Source organism: Nyctibius grandis, chromosome 8 (assembly GCF_013368605.1).
Source record: "Nyctibius grandis isolate bNycGra1 chromosome 8, bNycGra1.pri, whole genome shotgun sequence".
In the NCBI taxonomy this organism is placed as follows: Eukaryota; Metazoa; Chordata; class Aves; order Nyctibiiformes; family Nyctibiidae; genus Nyctibius; species Nyctibius grandis.
Genome location: NC_090665.1, coordinates 11,605,336 through 11,623,219, shown reverse-complemented (window position 1 = coordinate 11,623,219; position 17,884 = coordinate 11,605,336).

Genomic DNA, 17,884 nt, shown 5'->3' with positions numbered 1-17,884 from the left:
GAGGGGAAGGACAGCCTTGCTGCTAAAGCACTGAACCCAGAGCTAAGCTCCTGAGGCTTCCTACTTTCCCTGAGTAACCATGGGTGAGTGACAGCTCTTTCCCCTGCCTCAGTTTCCCTCCCTCATGGCTATGGACGTCTGCAAGGCACTGTGCACCCTGTCAGGGAAGATGCTGTAAAGGAAAGAACAGGAATATCATCATGCCACGGGAGCAGATCAGACAGCACAGCAAAAATAGCAGCCAGAAAGCTGTGCACTTGGAAAAAATATACGTCTTTGTGAGCACTCTTGCTTTCAGCAGAAAGGAGTGTAAGCAGCAGCCCCAGCTGTTCCTGCAGCCTCAGGATGAGGGAGAACTGACAGGCAGGCTGAGCTCTGCCAGCCTGTTCCTGCTGCTCCGGTGTTGTCTCACCAACATATCTCCTACATTCTCCCAGGCTTACCTTTGGTCCCTGGGGCGCTGAGTGGGAGAGGAGCAAAGGTTTCTCCTTAAATGTAGCCCTTATCCTGCCGGAGCTGCTTGGGCTGGGGTTTAACCCAGACTCTGATCTCAGGGCAAGGCTACACTTGTTTTTCTCTCTGGCTGCTGGGCATTCCTGGTGACTGAAAATGAGGAGCTGCCCTGTAGCTGCTGTGCCAACATACAGCTGGGACATCACTGGCCAGGCAGGGAAAAGAGTTACTGGTAGTAGAGACCGAGCATCCATCCATCCATCCATCCATCCATCCATCCATCCACATATCCACCCATCCCTCCCTGAGCATCCATCCATCCATCCATCCATCTACATCCATCCACCCATCCCTCCCTCCAACCCTGACGGTTTTAGGAATAGGTTAGACTATGCAATACCCATGTCTTGATTTGGAGAGCTGGAGAAGGGTCTGCCCAGGGTCCTGTCACTGCTGTCTGTGCCAGTGGGAGTCAGGCTGGGCAAGCCTGGAGGGCTTTGGCTTTTCCAAGCATGGCAGAAGTTTCCCAGCAGAAACGCTTTGCTGGCAGTCAAGCAGCTTGATTAAGTACCTGTAGACTATTTTAGAAAGTTGCAGTATTCCTTAAAAATAAATCACATCTTTCCATTCAAAAATGGAAGTGATGTTTGCAGGTTTGGTCAGATCTTCTATAGTATTGGGTAATTTTCACTCAAAATATTTTCTTCACTTTTCAGTGGAATTTCTTTGTGTGTTCTTTTTTTTTTTTTTTCAATAAAGTCAGCACTTTCAGAGGAAGAGAAACAACCATTTTCCAAGGCTTTTTTTCTTTAACTAAAGTCAGCTTTTTGGACTCCAAATTATATGCAGAGAGTTGATCTGTGGAAGGAAAATGTCTATTTTACCACAGTCATTTTTTGATTAAGGTTACTGTTTCAATAATAATGGCTCCCTGTTGATGCCAAAATGAAAATATCACTGGAATATCTCCTAATGAGAATACACTGTTTCATAATATTTCCTCAGTTTTATTTCATTTTGTGCTTATTTATTATGCTCTGTATAACGGTTCCTAGAAAACAAAACTCCACAGCCAGTCTTGTCCTGCGATCAAGAACTACTCACCTAAACTTTTAAGTCTTTTCTCTCACAAAGAGAGAAATATCTATCTGCAGGTTTAAAAACAGGACTCATTTCAACAACAGGAAAGGGTTTTCTTCTAGAAAAAGCAAGAGGTGTAAAAATGGATTTCCACTTCTGTCATGACCGAATTTAAGGAGAACAATCCATGAATGAGAAAGGATTGTTCTGCTGACGGAAGAGCTTGCTGCCAATTAGCAATCTGGGCTGCTGGAGTCCAGGGAGATAATCTGGAGAGGAAATATTTCATTTATTGAGAAGCAGGATTGACTGTCTGCGAATGCTTTTAGACAAGATAATGATTGGACCTGGCCTCTGCACAACTCTCCTCTCCTCCTACAGGAATGAGGGCAGAGCATCCGCGGACTGTCTCACTGCGGAAAGGAAGAGTAGCCTAAGACATGAAATAATACAGAGAAAGGAGAAGATGTGGCTGACAGTCAGGCTAAAAACCTGTTCTTGGAAAGAACCAGGGCTTACGCTTTGAATAAAACCCACACAACTGATGGGGCCAAGGCTTGGTGTGCTGTGGGGGAGCAGACCTGCCCATCACCTGGCACCTGGATCCTTCATGAAGGCAGGATGGCTGTACCCAGAGCACCCTGCTCCCAGCCAACCCCAGCTCATTGCCACAGAAACCATTCGTGACACTTTGGTCCAGGTCCCAGTTTTGACACTGTCCGTTTTCTGATGAGTTCCCGATCCCGGGTTTTGCTCTGGACTGTTTTAAACAATGTCCCCATCATGCTGAAGTTGCTCTTTTTGAACAAACCCTCCATTCTTTTTTTCCTCTCCTTAGCAAAATATTTTCCATTCCTCCAGGCCAAACTCTGGAAATTTCACTTTGGAAAGCTGGATACTGGAGAGGGTGGAAGGCAGGGATCAAACCCAAAAGCATGGAGTCACCTTCAAAGACGATGTGATGGTAAGCTCAGCGGGACGGGGATGGTGGGAAGAGAGAAAGAGGACACGTAAAAGGATGTCGTAAGGGGGTTGGCCTTTTTTAATCGTTCACATTGAAACATTGGCATGATTTGTCCTAATTTCTAAGCAAAATATGTATCTCTGGCACTGAGGAGAGACAGGCTGTCACAGATGTGGAACAAGCGGGGTAGAGATATTGGCGGTGCTCATTGCTAAAGGAGACGCATTAGCATATTGGCATTTGGGCTGGCGCCTTATCTCGGGCTGACTTCTGAATTAAAAGTAATTCCATGTACTCTGCTTCTCCTGGAGCGGTTAGTTACTTTATTATCAGGATTTATTTTTGTCCTGTTGAGCTCTGCCTTCCCCTGCCGAGCCACTGGAGAGGCCAAGTCCTGCCCTGGGGAGAGGAGGGGGCGGCCATGAAGGCACAGCCTTGTCTCCCAAAAGCACCCGTGGGAAAGGAGGCGCGGGACCGGCTGATAAGGGACTGGAGGGGAGCAGAAGAAAGGCCCGATGACGAACCTGGCCCAGACAATGAAGCGCTATCCGGGCATGCAGGCTGGCAGCCATTGGAGTGCACAGCCAAGATAATGAAGCACTGTGTGCGTGCACAGCCTGCGACCACCTCCCATGCAGTGTCAGGATGCTGCTGTCCCCTCCGTAGCTTCCCAGCATCCCCATTCCCAGCCAGGGCTGCTTGAGGATGCTGAAATGCCACTCCAGCTCCAGGTCCCTCTCTCCAGGCCCCCCTGTGATGTGCAGGCAGCATTTCTCCCTGCTGACAGCCCTCCCCATGCCAGCTCTGGGATCCTGCTTCCACAAAGGGCTCTCGTCCCTCTCATCTTTACAAAAAGAAGAGTCCCATTAAATACTATAAAGCATTTATTGGCCCATGGGTAGAATGAATGGGTTTCTTTATGACTGCAATGATCATTAATGAAACTTTAGGGTCTGTGTTGGAACCATGGAGCAGAATAAATGACCTCTTGCTAGTCATTTTCTCCCTGGTTTCTAGGACTCTGCACCAGAAATGATCCAACTTCATTTAAAGAATATCAGATTAAAAACAGATTAAAGTAAAAGCACCTCATGCCCTTGTTCTGATTTAACTATGATGAAAAACAGACCATGAAGTAACTTTATAATGGGAGGAAGCTCATTTAAATATTCCCCTCCCAACAGAAAGAGATTTAAGAATTAAATGAATGAGGAGATTTTCCTTTTAATGAGATTAGCCTTTTGTAATTGCTCTTTATGGACCACTCAAGAGATTTGGAAGAAAAAAGTTATACAACATACCTGGAAAACAATGAAACCAGCAAACCCTGCCCCTTCACCATCAGTTCCAAAAAGTGAAATTCAAACTAGTTTCTACTTATAAATCACTCATCTAAAGTGGCTGCAACTCCTCCAGAGCCTCTCTGCAATTACGTGGCTTTGTAAAGAAAGCGAAACAGAGGCTTGAGATTTGCAAACCTTAATAGGTTTGCTAAAAATTCTCCCTTTTCCGCACGGAAACACAGATTTTATTTTTGAGTGTCAGCTGTCTGGCAAGGCCATGTGATTTCATTTCATCTTTCCAAATTTCGGTCCTACCAAAATATAGACTGGGCAGAGCGTCCCTTCTGCATTTGAAATGCCAGCTTGATTCAGAAGCATGATGGTGAGGTTAGACTAGAAGTTTCCTGTCTGAACTTGAAACATTTTGCTCCAAAGTCCCAGCTTTGGGCCATATAATAATACCACAGTAAGGACACGTATGCATGTATTGTTTCATTCCTCTCTGACTGTGGTTTATATTTAGTGTCAGACTCTTTTGGATGAGTTGAAACTAATATTCAGAGCAAACTTTTCTTACAAAGTGGGATTGACTAGTTGCTTTCGTCATTCCAGTGGATGGGAGAAGGCAGTAAATGAGATCGATAGCACTCTTTGTTAGCAAGCGTTTCCCCACGCGCTGCTTCTTCGCAACGATCGTCTTGCTCCCGTTCTTTATCTCTCCACCTGCAGTGGTTGCTATGGCCCGGCATTCGGCAGCACCGGTACGCAGGCAGCTCTCAGCCCTGTGCTGCGGGATGGATCTTGCACCTTTCACGTTGGGATCCCCAGATCCCTTTCCCAGCCATTCTCTTGGGATATACAAAAGCCACTAAATACAGGGAGAGGCTCTGCTCCCTGAAATTTGGCTGCCTTGGAATTAAGCACGTTGTCTATGTGAGCTGCCCTGTCCTCCCTGCAGTCAGCGGGAGAGAGGCGTTTCCAAGGGTGCTCTGGCCCTGCTCCAGGATGGGGTTTTAAGGCAGGTGGGATGATGAGTGTGCCAGGAGGCCACTTTCTCCCTTCACCTCCTGCAGGACCAGCTCGGACCAGACTCCTTGCTGCCAAGGACTATAGTCATGAGAGCTGGATCCCGACCAGGATCCGCTGGGTTTTAATAAGGCACAGCCCAGTGCAACCACACTGAATACTGGAAAGCCCCGCTGGCTGTGACACCGGGGGGTCAGGCTGGGTGACCACAGCCATGCCCCCGGGGCAGGTGGTGCTCACAGGGGATGGCCAAAGCAGCTCGCTAGGGCCATCGGCCGTTCAGCACAGGCAGCGGTCAACACGCCAGCTGCTGCTTACCTGGCTGCTAGAGCTGCTCAGCCCTTTTCTGTCAAACCATTTGGCTTTGAAGAGAATTTTTTCTTCCAGTTTCATTTTGTTATCAGAAATCAAGTCCATTTCTACAGCTGTTAGGATTGGTTTATCTTGATTGATACTTCCTTTCTGTGTTTGCAAAGGCAAACAGACCTGGTTTCTGTTCATCTCTGCTACCCACTGACTGCATTCCCTTGTAAATCTGTGCTGGTACCAGAGCCAGGGTGGAAAGTGAAAAGCGCCATTAATGAATCCAACATTTCCTCCCTATCCACCCACCATCTGAAGCTGCGTGCTCCCCCTTGAGCTCACCAGGGCTTGGGAGACGCTCCTAATCAGGCACCAGATAAGAGGAACTCAGCTTAACCGTTCTTGGCCTTGAATGCATACAAATAAGCTTTATGTTAATATTTGCAAATAGCTTCTCAGAGGAGAAAGATATCTCCCAAGCTTCTCATCTTCTGGGGCTCTCCAGGCGATGGAGGGGACAGATGCAGCCGCCAGCAGTCAGCACAGCCCAGGGGTGGGGGCAGAGGCAGAATCACAAATATTCAGTTTAATCCACCCAGCTGATGGGGAAGCCAGCAGCCCTGTAAGGTCCTGGCACTCCGGAGCACCCAGAGAGCACCCTGCGGTCTCCTGAGTGGAGCTGAGCAACGTTTTTTTGGTGAATAGCGAGGGGTGAGGGGTGTTTTTGCTGAAAACCAGACTTTCAGGAGGGCTGGAGCTATTTGAGAATTCAGGTCAAATGCAGCAAGGAGTCTTGGTGGAGACGAAAGGAGGGCGTTTTGCGAGAAAATGTCAAAACATTTTCTCTTTTTCCTTTTTCCCCCTGTTACAAAGTAATTTTCTTTTCCTTCAAAAATTGCCCTAATTTTCTGGAGACATTAAAACAAAACACAGACAAACAAACCCATTCGCACAGGATCAAGTGGAAGATGGGGGCTGACAAAACCACATTTTCCTACCTTTGTTTTCACTCTGGGAGCACAGGGGGCTCAGGGAGAGGGGTCTACTCCTGTAAAGAGGAAAAACCCTCCTTTTTATCTCACCCAAATCATTCTCCACAGGCAGACATTGACATTACCACTCTGTTAGTGAGCCAGCTCCTCTCCTGGAGTAGATAGGATGGAGTAGCTGGGACAATGTCCTATCGAAGACCCCTGTTGCTACGACTCTGGGGTGTCCATACAAGCAAAGTTTGGAGGCTCCAGTTCATCAGTTTTTCAGGAAAAAAGGAGGAATTGCCACATTGGCTGCTGGGGTGGTGGTGCCCTACCCCCTGCCATCCCTGCTGAGCCGGCTGCCTGGGGAGCGATGCCTCTGCTGTCCCGGTCCCCGCAGCACGGCGAGAGAGAGCATTTCATTCCTCCCATGCTGTCACCTCGGCACCATCTACCCCTGCTAGAGACTTGGAAATTGAAATAATAAACAAAGCTACCAACACTGCGTGCGGAGGCTAATGTACCGTAATGCTCTGAAACACAGGCAGCCTCTGCCTCACGCTGAGCAGAGAGAATGTGTTTGAAAAATGTATCTTCCTCTGACAGCAGTTATTTCAACATTATCTTTCTTTTTTTACTTCAAATAAGGCACTTACTTTCCCCCAGTTCATAATCTCCTTACGGAGAAGAGCAGAGGGCAGTGGGGAAAGGCACAACAATTACACTTCTTAACACAATCAGAGTTGGTGGGATTTAAATCATGGGAAAAACAAACAGAGTTTAACTGCCTGGCTGAAGTCACATTCGTGTCGTGGGTATTTATGGCAATTGTCACTAACAACAGGAGATTAGATGTTGCTGAGAGCCTGAGTGCTGGCTGGGGAGCAGGGGCTGCCTCTGCCCATCAGTGTGTGATATTTAAAGCAAGGATGGGGTGTGTGCACGTGCATATGTGTCCCTGCGTGTGCCCAGGTGTGAGTGGTTGTGCTTGATCCCTGTATTTGGTGGCTGTCCCAGAAAGACCTTTGGTGGGCTGCCAGGGAAGCCCCCCTTTAGCAACCACCCCACGAGCCAGGTGAGCACACAGCATCCCTCGACATGTCTCCGTCTGCACACTCAGTCTGGCATGGGTCAAGACCCAGCTTACCTTTTCCCTGCAATGTAGATTTGCTAAGAGACACCTAAGGGAATCTGTTTGCGGAAGGAGGCAGCCTGGACACCTTTCCATGGATTTTGGATGGAGTGGGTATGGCTGCAACCAGAGATACAGCAGCCTCTAAATACTGACTGCTGGTGTTTTACTTTCCTGAGCACCTCCCCTCAGCCAGCTGAACAGATGAATGGGTCAGTTCCCCAGCAAAGCCATCTCATCTTCACTCCAGGAAAATGAACCCCACACAGTCAGAACCACTGAATTGTTTCAAAGGATAAAATCCACTTAGAAATCCTCCTTTTCCAATTCCCAAACAAACATGCCCATGTTAATAAAGCAAAGTGCTCTCACCCAGAACAGCTCCAGCATGAGAAAGAGTTTTAATGCATCAAGCAGGAGAGAAAATTAACTTGCAAGAAGAAGAGCTCTGGCTGGGTCCCCTGGGTCTGGGCAGGGGCATGGTTTAGAGACCCGTTTTAATCAAATTGCTCTTAAAAAGCAGAAAGGGAAAAGCTCTCTGAGAAGTCTGACCCTTGGGCACCTCATAGGTGAGGGCACAAACTGTATGATATACTGGCTCCGAGGAAAGAAAAGGGGGTGGAAACAGGCTGAGTCTCATTGTGGGGGTGGAAAGTAAAGGAGGGGAGAGGACAGACAGATCATCTGCTGTCTGGTGGAGTTGGGTTCAAACCCGTCTCAAGGCATGATGGCTCCAAATGGGACCCGTAAGTCATCCCCAGCGGGAGCAGCTTTCAGCTGGACCTCAGCAACCCCTTCGCCAGCGCCCTGCTGTGATCACACTCCGTGCTTGGGTTTATTTGTGTTGGAGGATCTGAAGGGAAGGATGAACACGAGAACTCACTGCACCTGAGCAACCAGACAAAATAATTAGCAACAACATCAGTGAAAATAAATTAAACACACACCAAAAGAATGGGAAATCTCCATTCCCCACCTCTGCCCTCTGGACAACACTCTGCAATGAAGATGTTGTAGATGGAGGCTGGTGTAAAACTGCCTGTCACAATGTGAATATTGAAATTCCAGAGGCACCCAGCACATCTGCACAGATCGGAAAATTACAGTTACCACGCTTGGGTGGTATGATAAGTAGTTTTTTGCACCCCGAAAAACAACTCAATTGTGGGAGGAATGTGTCAGTTGAAATTTTGTAACTTAATGAAATAAATCAACTGGATGGAAAGAAGAGATGAAGATGAACCCACACAGTCTCATGGGAACACAAAGGCCACATGAAGCCAGCTGCTGGGAAGCCAAGATCTTGTCTGGAAGACTTCAGAGCCATCCTTGGGGTGATGACAACAAAATCCCCAAGTGAGGAAGTGTCTTTGAACTTTTTCCAGCCTCTGGGGCTGAGGTTTCAGGAGCACATGGCCACTGGGCTACAAAAAGGCAACTTCTTGCTCAGCTCAGCAGCAATCTCAGTGGACTCTGGATGGAGCCTTGACCCCTCCTGACCTGCTGGGACACTGCTGTGACTCCTAAGGGGAGGAAAAACTGAAAACCTGGGAGGCTGATATCTGTAGGATGAGCAGAGCGGCAGAAGGAAAGGTCATAGTTGTGTGGAAAGGCTGGGAGAAACGGCATAGCTTAATCCTGCAAAGACCAGGAGACACTCCTCGCACTCTTTAAGTCCAAGTAGACTGAGCAAACTGAGAGCAGAAGAGTCAGAGCAAGGCTTGGCAAACCCTGCACTGCTCCCTTGTCACATAAAGGAGGCAGAAAATGTATAGCAGGTAAACAAGGAGCATCTTTCCACAGCAGAAGCCCAAGACAGCACATCCTTTGGCCAAGGATATGTAATGCCACCTGCCTAAAATAACCCCCAAAGGCCCACAGCACCCGGCTCTCCAGAGAGGAGATTTTACAGCAGAAAATTGATTTCCAGAGGCTCCCTCATTAATTTTCATGGCACTCACAGTGTGGTTTTAGAACAAGCAGAATTATTAATGTTCGAAGTTACCCGAGCACTGTCGGGAACACAAGACCCTCTGAAGAGTCAAAGCGGGGCTGACAAATGGGCGGAGGAGAGGCCAGAATTGAGTGGGTGCATCCCTCAGAGCTCAGCTGGGCTTGTCCTCGGAGGCAGGCTGAGGGAGAACAGCAGAAACCTTGGAGAAAAGGTCCCGTGCCCCCTCAATGGCTCTGCTGCTTGGAAGGAAAAAAATAGCATAGACATTTAACTTTTAAAAGGAGAGAAAATTGTCTAATTGCACTAGTTTGGGGCTGCCCTGCTTCTGAGCCACCCCAGGCTTCCAGGGAGCCGGGCAGCATGCAATTAGGAAGGGCTAAATACTCACAAGGGTAGAGCTCGCCACTGGCTGGCAATGCCGATCTTGCCCTTGAAATCACATCTGAGCTCATTAATGAGCAAACCAACGCAAGTCTCCCAGATTGAAGTATTAGTTCTGGTTAGACATAAACCAGTATCCCCAAAATCGTCCTGAATTATCTCCTGGCTAACACAGAAGGGAGGATAAGAGCCCAGCAGCTGTAAAGGCATCTCTGTCCAGCTCTCCTCTGTCTGTCTTTGCACAAACAGCAGCCTCATTCCCAAGCATCCCGGTGCTTTTGGGCTGCCCCACGCCTGCCGCCTGCTCCTGCCCACCCCCAGCTATCCCTAATGCCAGCCACGGCCTTGCATCCCCGAACACAAGATCCAGCCACAGCGAGCTGGAGGATTTTGCTGTGCCAGGGGATGCTCGCTGTCTGGCACCGCATCGCCTGTGATCTCACCCCGTTGGAGCAAGAGAAAATAAGTACCATTTGTTAACAAGCCAATCGTTCTTTACACTGGCTGATTAAAAAATAATTACCCGCAGCCATTATTGAGCACTCTTGCAAATGAGCTGTGGGAAGCTGTGACCGTGCGCTTAGCACACAGTGTGTCTTGCTTGTTTCAATATTATTTTAATTAAGTATGTGGGTAAAAGGCCTTTCTAATGTAACTTTCTTTTCATAAGCAGAGAGCAGGGCTCCTTGCTCAGCTGAGCAGTGCCAGACTAGTATAGCCTAGTGTTGCTCCAGGCTGCTTCCAGCGTGGTGGCACAGCAGGACCCACTGCTTATTTGAATTCAAGAGGACTAACCTTAGACAGACCCACAAGGGGAAGAGATCCTCTGCACCCAAGGGACATGGCTGCAGCAGATAGCTAGAAGGCATCGCTGCCCTTGGACCAATCATCTGGGGCAGCCTGGCTTGGGCTGGAATGTGGACAGGGTGGAGGTGGTGGCCAAGGACATCCCTTGTGGTTGGGGGACTTTGGGCCGGTCTTCCTGCAGGCACAGGGGACCAGCACTGCTGAGGTGGGCTGACCCTCCTGGCTGAGAAAGAGGAGAGGACCTCAGTCAGAAGAGCTCTGGAAGAACTTCATCCCACTGCAGGACCTCAGACCTCCAGCACAGCTTCACTTACCGTGAACTTTTTTTGTTCTTTCCACAAAACATTTTGCAAAAGAAAATAGAGAAGGGGTGGAGGAAAACCCACATGTGATGGTTGCCCATCCACCTCCTGCAGCTGCCTTTGTGCGTGACTCAAAGCAGCCACATCAGGCAATTTCACCTCTTTCTTATTTACATGTTTTCCCCTTCCCGCATCCCAGCTGGGGCTGTACTTAGCAGAGCACACAGTCACCATCATTTATTTTTGGCGGGGGGGTGGGGGGGGGGGGTGTGTTTGCCCTTGCACATGTGCTTACATTCTCTCATGTAGCATTTAAGCTGCAGCATTGGTTTCACTTATCTCTTGTTTGCAAGCAAATTAACTCAGCAAACACATTTCAGATCCTCAGCCAGTGTAAAACCAACATTGTACAGGAGAAATTGAATTACCGCGCAGATTCAAGCAGCACAAAACAGCCTCAGAGGTTCCTTTTGTTTTCTCAGTTCTCTTTTATTAGTCAAAATTCCCTCTCCAGTTATTTCTATCAGGATTAAAAGAAGCCCCTGAGCAGATGGACTCTGAAGTCACTGCAGATCTGGCCTCCCCATTGCAGCCAGGCTGTGGGTGATGCTGAGCCCTGGGCTGGGTCCCTGTCATAGGCTTTGTTTGGAGGATGCAAAACCTGGGAAGGAGTGAGGTGCCAAGAAGGCACCTCCCATAATGGGCCATCATCACAGGAAGACCTTGCAACAGGGTGGATGAATGATCTCTGAGTGTTTCTTCGGCAGAGTCAGACTGGTCGTGCTCTACTCCCAGAGCAACGCAGAAACAACATGGCTTTTTGATCAAATGGATACTTACGTTTCCCCAGACAATTCCTCTTTGTGAGTTGAGAAAGGCACTAATTCCAATAGATGCTCCAGAAACCTGAAACCCTGAGCTTCAGACTTCGAGCAGACAAAAATAAATAAAAATTGAAGAGGTTTTCCCTTGCTTCAACAAAAACATATATTCTAATCAGACATTTTTTGACAGAAAAAAACCAGCACATTTCCCAAACAACTCTAGTTACTGCAGATGACTTCGTTTCCCATCTCAAACACTGTCATGGCAGGAACGTGGAAAGCAGAATTGATTAGAGTAGGTTAGGTTAGATAGGGAGCCTGGCGATGAAAAGCTGCTGCTGCTCTCTCTGCACCCATTCAGGGCCATTAGCAACCTCCTTCCCTCTCACCCGGGGATGCTGCCCCGTTGTTGGATTCTGCTCTAAGTAGCTGCACCATGGCTCTCCGTTTCTTCCTGCAGCCTCGGCTTTCAAGCACATTTTGCCCCTGTGTGTGCTTCCCCTGCCAGAAGTGGAGCTCCAGAAAAACAGGAAGGAATTGCTGTATACGGAGTTTGGCAACCCACTTTGGGATCCCTCGGGATAAAGTTTGCAGGATCAGTGCACTCCACCATTATGAGGATGTTGATGACTACCCTATTCCCCCCTGAAAGCCAGGCTAGCAATTTCCAAAGCCTTTTTTTTTAATGCAATAACCCTTCCTTGTGGTGTCCCCCAGGTAATTGCTGTTCCCAGCATAGACTCACACTGGGTCACCCAGATAACCTGGAAAGAGCCCTTTACCAGTCCCTCCTGTTCTTCGACATGAAACTACTATATCTTATTTGCCACTGCATTAAGCTGGCCGAGAGGGGAGCAGGGCTGTGGAGGCAGTGCAGTTTGCTCTAACAATCTTTTTTTTTTTCCCTCCTTCCTTGGATAATTTCATGGTCCATTAGTTTCCTGTAGCTGCTCCCTGCAAACACACACACATCACCATGGTGTATGAGCTTCCCTCTCGCTAGAACAGGCACAGGGCAGACTACACATGTAGTGGTCACGCTTGCTCTGAGGGCTCGGGGAAAGCAGCTCACCCATGGGCAGAGTGGTGCAGAGCAGGATCCCCAGGGATGCTGATGTCCCCCTCACTTGGCACATGCAAAATGCAGGCGTGCAAGCGCTGACCTGAACCAGTGGGTGAGGACTGGTTGCCAATGTCTCAGCACAGCGTGGTTTGCATGACACCCATCTGGCAGAGGCACCACATAGAAAATACAGCGGGGAGAGAGTAGCAGAGGGGGTTTACGCACCAGCCAGCCTCAGGCTTACTGCAGGAGCTGGAGCATCCCTTCACAGCCAATGGGTTCCAAGTAGCCAACGGGTCCTAGTGCTCACAGCATCCTGCCCTTGCAAAGAGAGCAGCTGAAGCCTCCTGTGAGACCCCTGCACTGGAACGGAAGAGGCAATCTGTCCCTTGTTTTTAAATCATCTAGGGTTAAAAGAAAAAAAAAAAAACATGCAAGAGGATTTTGCAGCTGCATTACACCGGTCAGTTCTGAACCTTGCTTCCCAACAGTGCAGTCAGTGCTCAGAAGCTGTGACCCTGAATTTGCAGGGAGAGACTGTCCCATCCCTTGGGGAGAGGCTGGGGGCAACAGGACAGGCAGTGCCTCTGCTGTGGCCTCACCGGACAGGCACGCTGTGGGTGGAGGGGACTGATAAGACTGATGTCTCTCCAAAATGACAGCTTTTGCTTGGAGTTCAGTTTCTCTCCCTGATAACTGAACTTTAAAAAAAAAAAAAAAAAAAAAAAGCCCGAGCAGAATGTGAATCCTGCCTGGAAAGAAAAAAAAAAAACAACACCTCAACAAAAAAAAAAGCACAACAACAAAACAAATGGAGGGGGGAGATTTGGTGGATCTAAAACACAAAGAAATGTTATTCATGGGCATTATTGATTAAGTTTTCCTCACCAACACATACATAAATACTTATCTCTCAAATGAGTAAGAGGCTCTGTAATGCTGGAGGGAAAAAGGGAAAAGATTATTGAAAACGTGAGGGTCAGAGAAGCATCCGGCTGCAACGGATGCATTGAGAAGATAAAGGAAGATGTCTTTGTCAACACATCGGTCTGCCAAAGACCAAGCACGATAGAAGACAGCGATTTTCAGGCACTGGAAGCAATGCTTGGGCTTTGATAACAATGAAATAGAGATTACGGAGCAGGTCCTCATCTGGGCTAATTCAGTACCAGGACCCCAATCACAGGGCAGCTGCACCAATTTACATCGCCCAAGGATCCTGCTCGCTCTGGACAAAGCAGCCCATTAGCAGAAGGGCAGAAGCAGAGATTTATGACAACCTCTGTAGGGCAGGGAGAAAAGGGAAGAGCCACAATGAGAGGGATCAAAGGAGAAACTGGAGAAATGAGGGCTCTGACCCATGAGCACCACCAAACCTGCCCAAGCTCCTGGATACCACACCATCCTCAGCACTGCCTTGCCTGCTGCCTCTGCTCAAGAAGTAGGGGGGTACGTGGGTCCTTGCCTGCAAACAGCTTCTGCTGAGGCTGGCCAGGACACTGAAGAAAGAAGCCAAATCCAATGAGGCTAAATCTGGCCCATGAGCCAAACACACAGTCTCATGTAGCACCATGAAAACCAGGTTCGGCAAGCAGAGCTGGGACCCCCACACACCCTGAAAGGACAGGAGCAGAAAGAAGGTTTGTTGCTGAGCATTTGGTGATATCAGCCCAGAAGCACTTGAGCCATCTGAAGGCTGTGAGTGACCATCAAGATAATCTGTTCCGGCATCCAGCATCCCCATGGGATCAGCTTGTGTATCCTGTCGGTAATTCACAGCTCCATCACCATGACTTTCTCTCAGGGCAGCAGGACTGCCTCAGAGATGTATTCAACCTGCTCAGCACAGCTCAGGTCTTAACCTTCCTACATCTCTACATCTGCCACCACGTTGGGAACAAACACTGGGCACTGTGCAGGCAGGATTTCCATCGAATGGGACATGGCAGCCGGTGTGCTGACCGATGCTGACAGTGGACGCCCAGCAAGGAGTTAAGAAGAGGCCAAGCTCCCCCCAGCACGGGGGGCTCAGCAAACACCAGCATGGACATTGGGCTTGTAGGGGTGTAGAAGTGCCAGACCAAGGGTGCACGTGTACCAGGAGACACTACAGTTCCCCCAAAGAAGCTCTGTTACTTCAGGCCAGTTGCTAGCCATCAGCTCTGCCCACTTGTACCCAAACCAGGTCCCTCCAAGCTCTCTCAGCAGGTGTGTGGATTTTGCAGCTATACCCCCAGACACACACACAGCCTTTGCTCCTGTCCCCTCCTGCAGCAGCAGCCAGAGCCGGGTGCTGGGCTCTGCCTGTGTGACCGTCCCCCCTCGCCGCTTTGCCATCAGCCAGGCCAGCCATTTCCACACAGCTCTTTGTGCCTCAGTTTCTCTGTCTGTGAGCAGGGACACAAGCTACATCCCTGAGGGCCCAGGTTTGCTGCGACACCTGCTCAATCCACTCGCAGGAGAAAGGAAAAAAAGGCTTCAGGGCTTTTCCCACCACCTTCTCCCAGTGCCCAGGGAAGCTGATGCTGGCCTGGGGAGCGCAGGCTCAGGAGCTGGAGCAGGGCAGCCTCTAGTGGCTGCAGGCCAGGAAATGCCGGGCCCCAAACCCGCATTTAGGGGGTGTTTGCTCTCCAAAGCGGCCAGCCTGACTGAGCTACGGCCTCTGCTGCTGCTGCATTGCCCCGTAGCCCATAAACATTAGTCCTTGGAGTACCCCTCCCTGGTTACATCTTTGCCTCCCTGCTGCCACAGCCATCTCTTGCACACTGCTTCCGTTCGCCCTTCCAAAAGCCTCTGACCCCATGGGCTCCTGCTCTGCCTGTGCAGCCACAGGTACCAGGAGACACACATCCCAGGCCTCAGGAACGTGCCGCACAACATGTCCACAGGGCTCGTTAGCATTACTGGAAATAGCTCCGGTCCCAGCACAGATTCAGCCACGTGGCTTATTGCAGTTAGCCACCAGATCTGCGGTACAGTGTCTAATTGCAAGAGCTGACTCTTGACAGCTGATCCATCCAAATTCATTAATGCCCCATCTGGAGAAGTGAGGCCCTTTCTGCTGCAGGGTGCTCCGGCCCTAGGGGATGCACAGTGGCCTCCGTTGCATGGGGAGTAAGGGTCCCCAGGCCTGCCCTGGGAAGGGACAGTCAGGACCTGAACTACCAGCCCTATTTCCATCATCACATCTATGGCCAGAACCACTATGCCTCCTTTGCTGTCTTGTCCCGCCTCCGCCAAGAAAATTTTGTCTTCCAGGTCGAAGGCTCACACTCTGCAGCCATCCCACAGCTCCATCACAGGCCTTCAGCTTCCCCTCCCATGGGATATGGGTAGAACAAGCCAAGTGAGACAAAAATCCTCCTGGCTGCCTCCAAGAGCCATTTGGCTTCACCTCAGCACATCCCCTGCCTTGTCCCAGTTTTACTGGTGTGAGTCAGAGCTCTCCAGCTACTGGTTGAGCATCAGGTTGGGGATGAGATAAGAAAGGCAAGATGTAATAGCTACAGCTGCACCAGGGGCCAGGCTGTTTTGGGGACATATCAGAGGACAGACACCTAGACAGGCAGACATATAAATCAATTGGGCAGCAGATAAAGCAGAACAGGAGCTCTCTGCACATCACTCTGGGATGGTCACTTGCCACGAGTGGGACAGAGTGTTTTCCGCCCCGTGTTTCAGGGCGATGACCAGTAACGCAGCACAGCATCTGCACAGACTGGCTAACCGCTGGCTGCAGATTCATTGATTATGCAAGCAATTGAAACACAGTTTAGGTCAATAATTCAGGCAGCGGCTTTACTTTTAGAACATCCTAAAATGAAAAAGGGGTGGGGAAAGAAATCAAGTAAAGAGGCCTCTCTGCAGCAAGGAGCCCCATGCTTCACCATAAGTTCCATGCACCCAGGGACCCAGCACACATCCTCCTGCCACATTCCCACTGCGGCTGCTGGGGAGCCCACATCTGCCATCAACCTGCCCCACTACATTTTTGTTGGAGAGCTCAAGCTGCGATGTAAGATTCAGGGACAGGGCAAGGGTACGTCCAAAAGTAGAAACAAGGAAATGCCTCAAGGGCTGGAAATATGGCAGATACATCCTGTTCATGAATGCAAGAAGGTTTTACTCCCCACCTTTGCCTTTGACCATTTCACTAGGAGATGCAGTCTTCTAGCTAAGCAGCGCTGGCCCACTGCAGCCATGCAGAGTGTCAGAGACTTCTGCTGCTCTAGACATCACATAGAAAGTCCTTAGCTGCAGCAGGGCCCAGCTGTGTAGCTCCCAGACACTCAATATTTAGGTTATGGGATGAACAGTTCCCAGTCTACAACTTTTTGTACATATTGTCATTCCCTAACTACAGAGGAAACAGAAGTCAGACAAGTTCAGTTTTGATATACTGAGAAGAGAGCAAAGGTGATTATCGGTGATTATCATTTGGGACTGGACTGTTAGAGGGCTGGGAGCTTCCTCTGTTAGAGGCTTAGAGACCAGGCAGACTGGGCTGCATCTGGGTAACATGAGTCACTTAGCCAAAACCAGTGAGGGAACATAGACATATCAGAGAAATTTTTGCTTCTGCCTGCTGAATATCATCTTGTTCCTTTTGACTGTTTCTCCCTTTTGTCTAGAGAAAAATAGAGTCTGGAAATGTCCCAAAAGCCTTGTAAAATTATTTCTTAAAACCCAAGATCCTGCTCTTTGCTACTCTATAACTATTTCTTTCTGAAGTCATTGATGGTTTCAAAGGTATGACACTTCAGAGTGACAGATTATAGCCACCTTCCTCAGAAAATGTATCATAGGCAAGATAAGGCAGGACAATGGCCAAACAAGCCACTGAACAAGCTGACAGGGTTATAGAGGAGAAGATAAGAGGAGGACAGGGACAAGATACCACCTTTTGTCCTCTGCATTCACCAAGATATTTGTCCCTTCTTCATTGAAGCAGACCTCCTCCAACAAGCAGCATCTGCACCAAATGGCCTGAACCCACCTCCACCTGGATGGTGTTGATGAGAAAGGCAGCTAAGCTGAGGGAGAGGCTGTTTTCGGCCAGATCTCTGCATCCTGCCCCCAGGAATGCTTAACATTGCCTGTGCTGGCTCTTTGACACCAAGGCAACAGCTAAATGAATGGCTGTGCTTCTGAAAGGGATTTAAACGTTAATAATGAAGAGGGGACATAGCTCTACAAGGCATGTTAGCAGTGATTTGGGGTTTCATTCGCCTCAGATGATTATGAAATGGTATGCATAACTCAAGGGTCCTCTTGTGATGGGGACTCATCTACTGGGAGAGGGATGGAGATATGAGAGAGCCTGGGCCAATCTTACCTT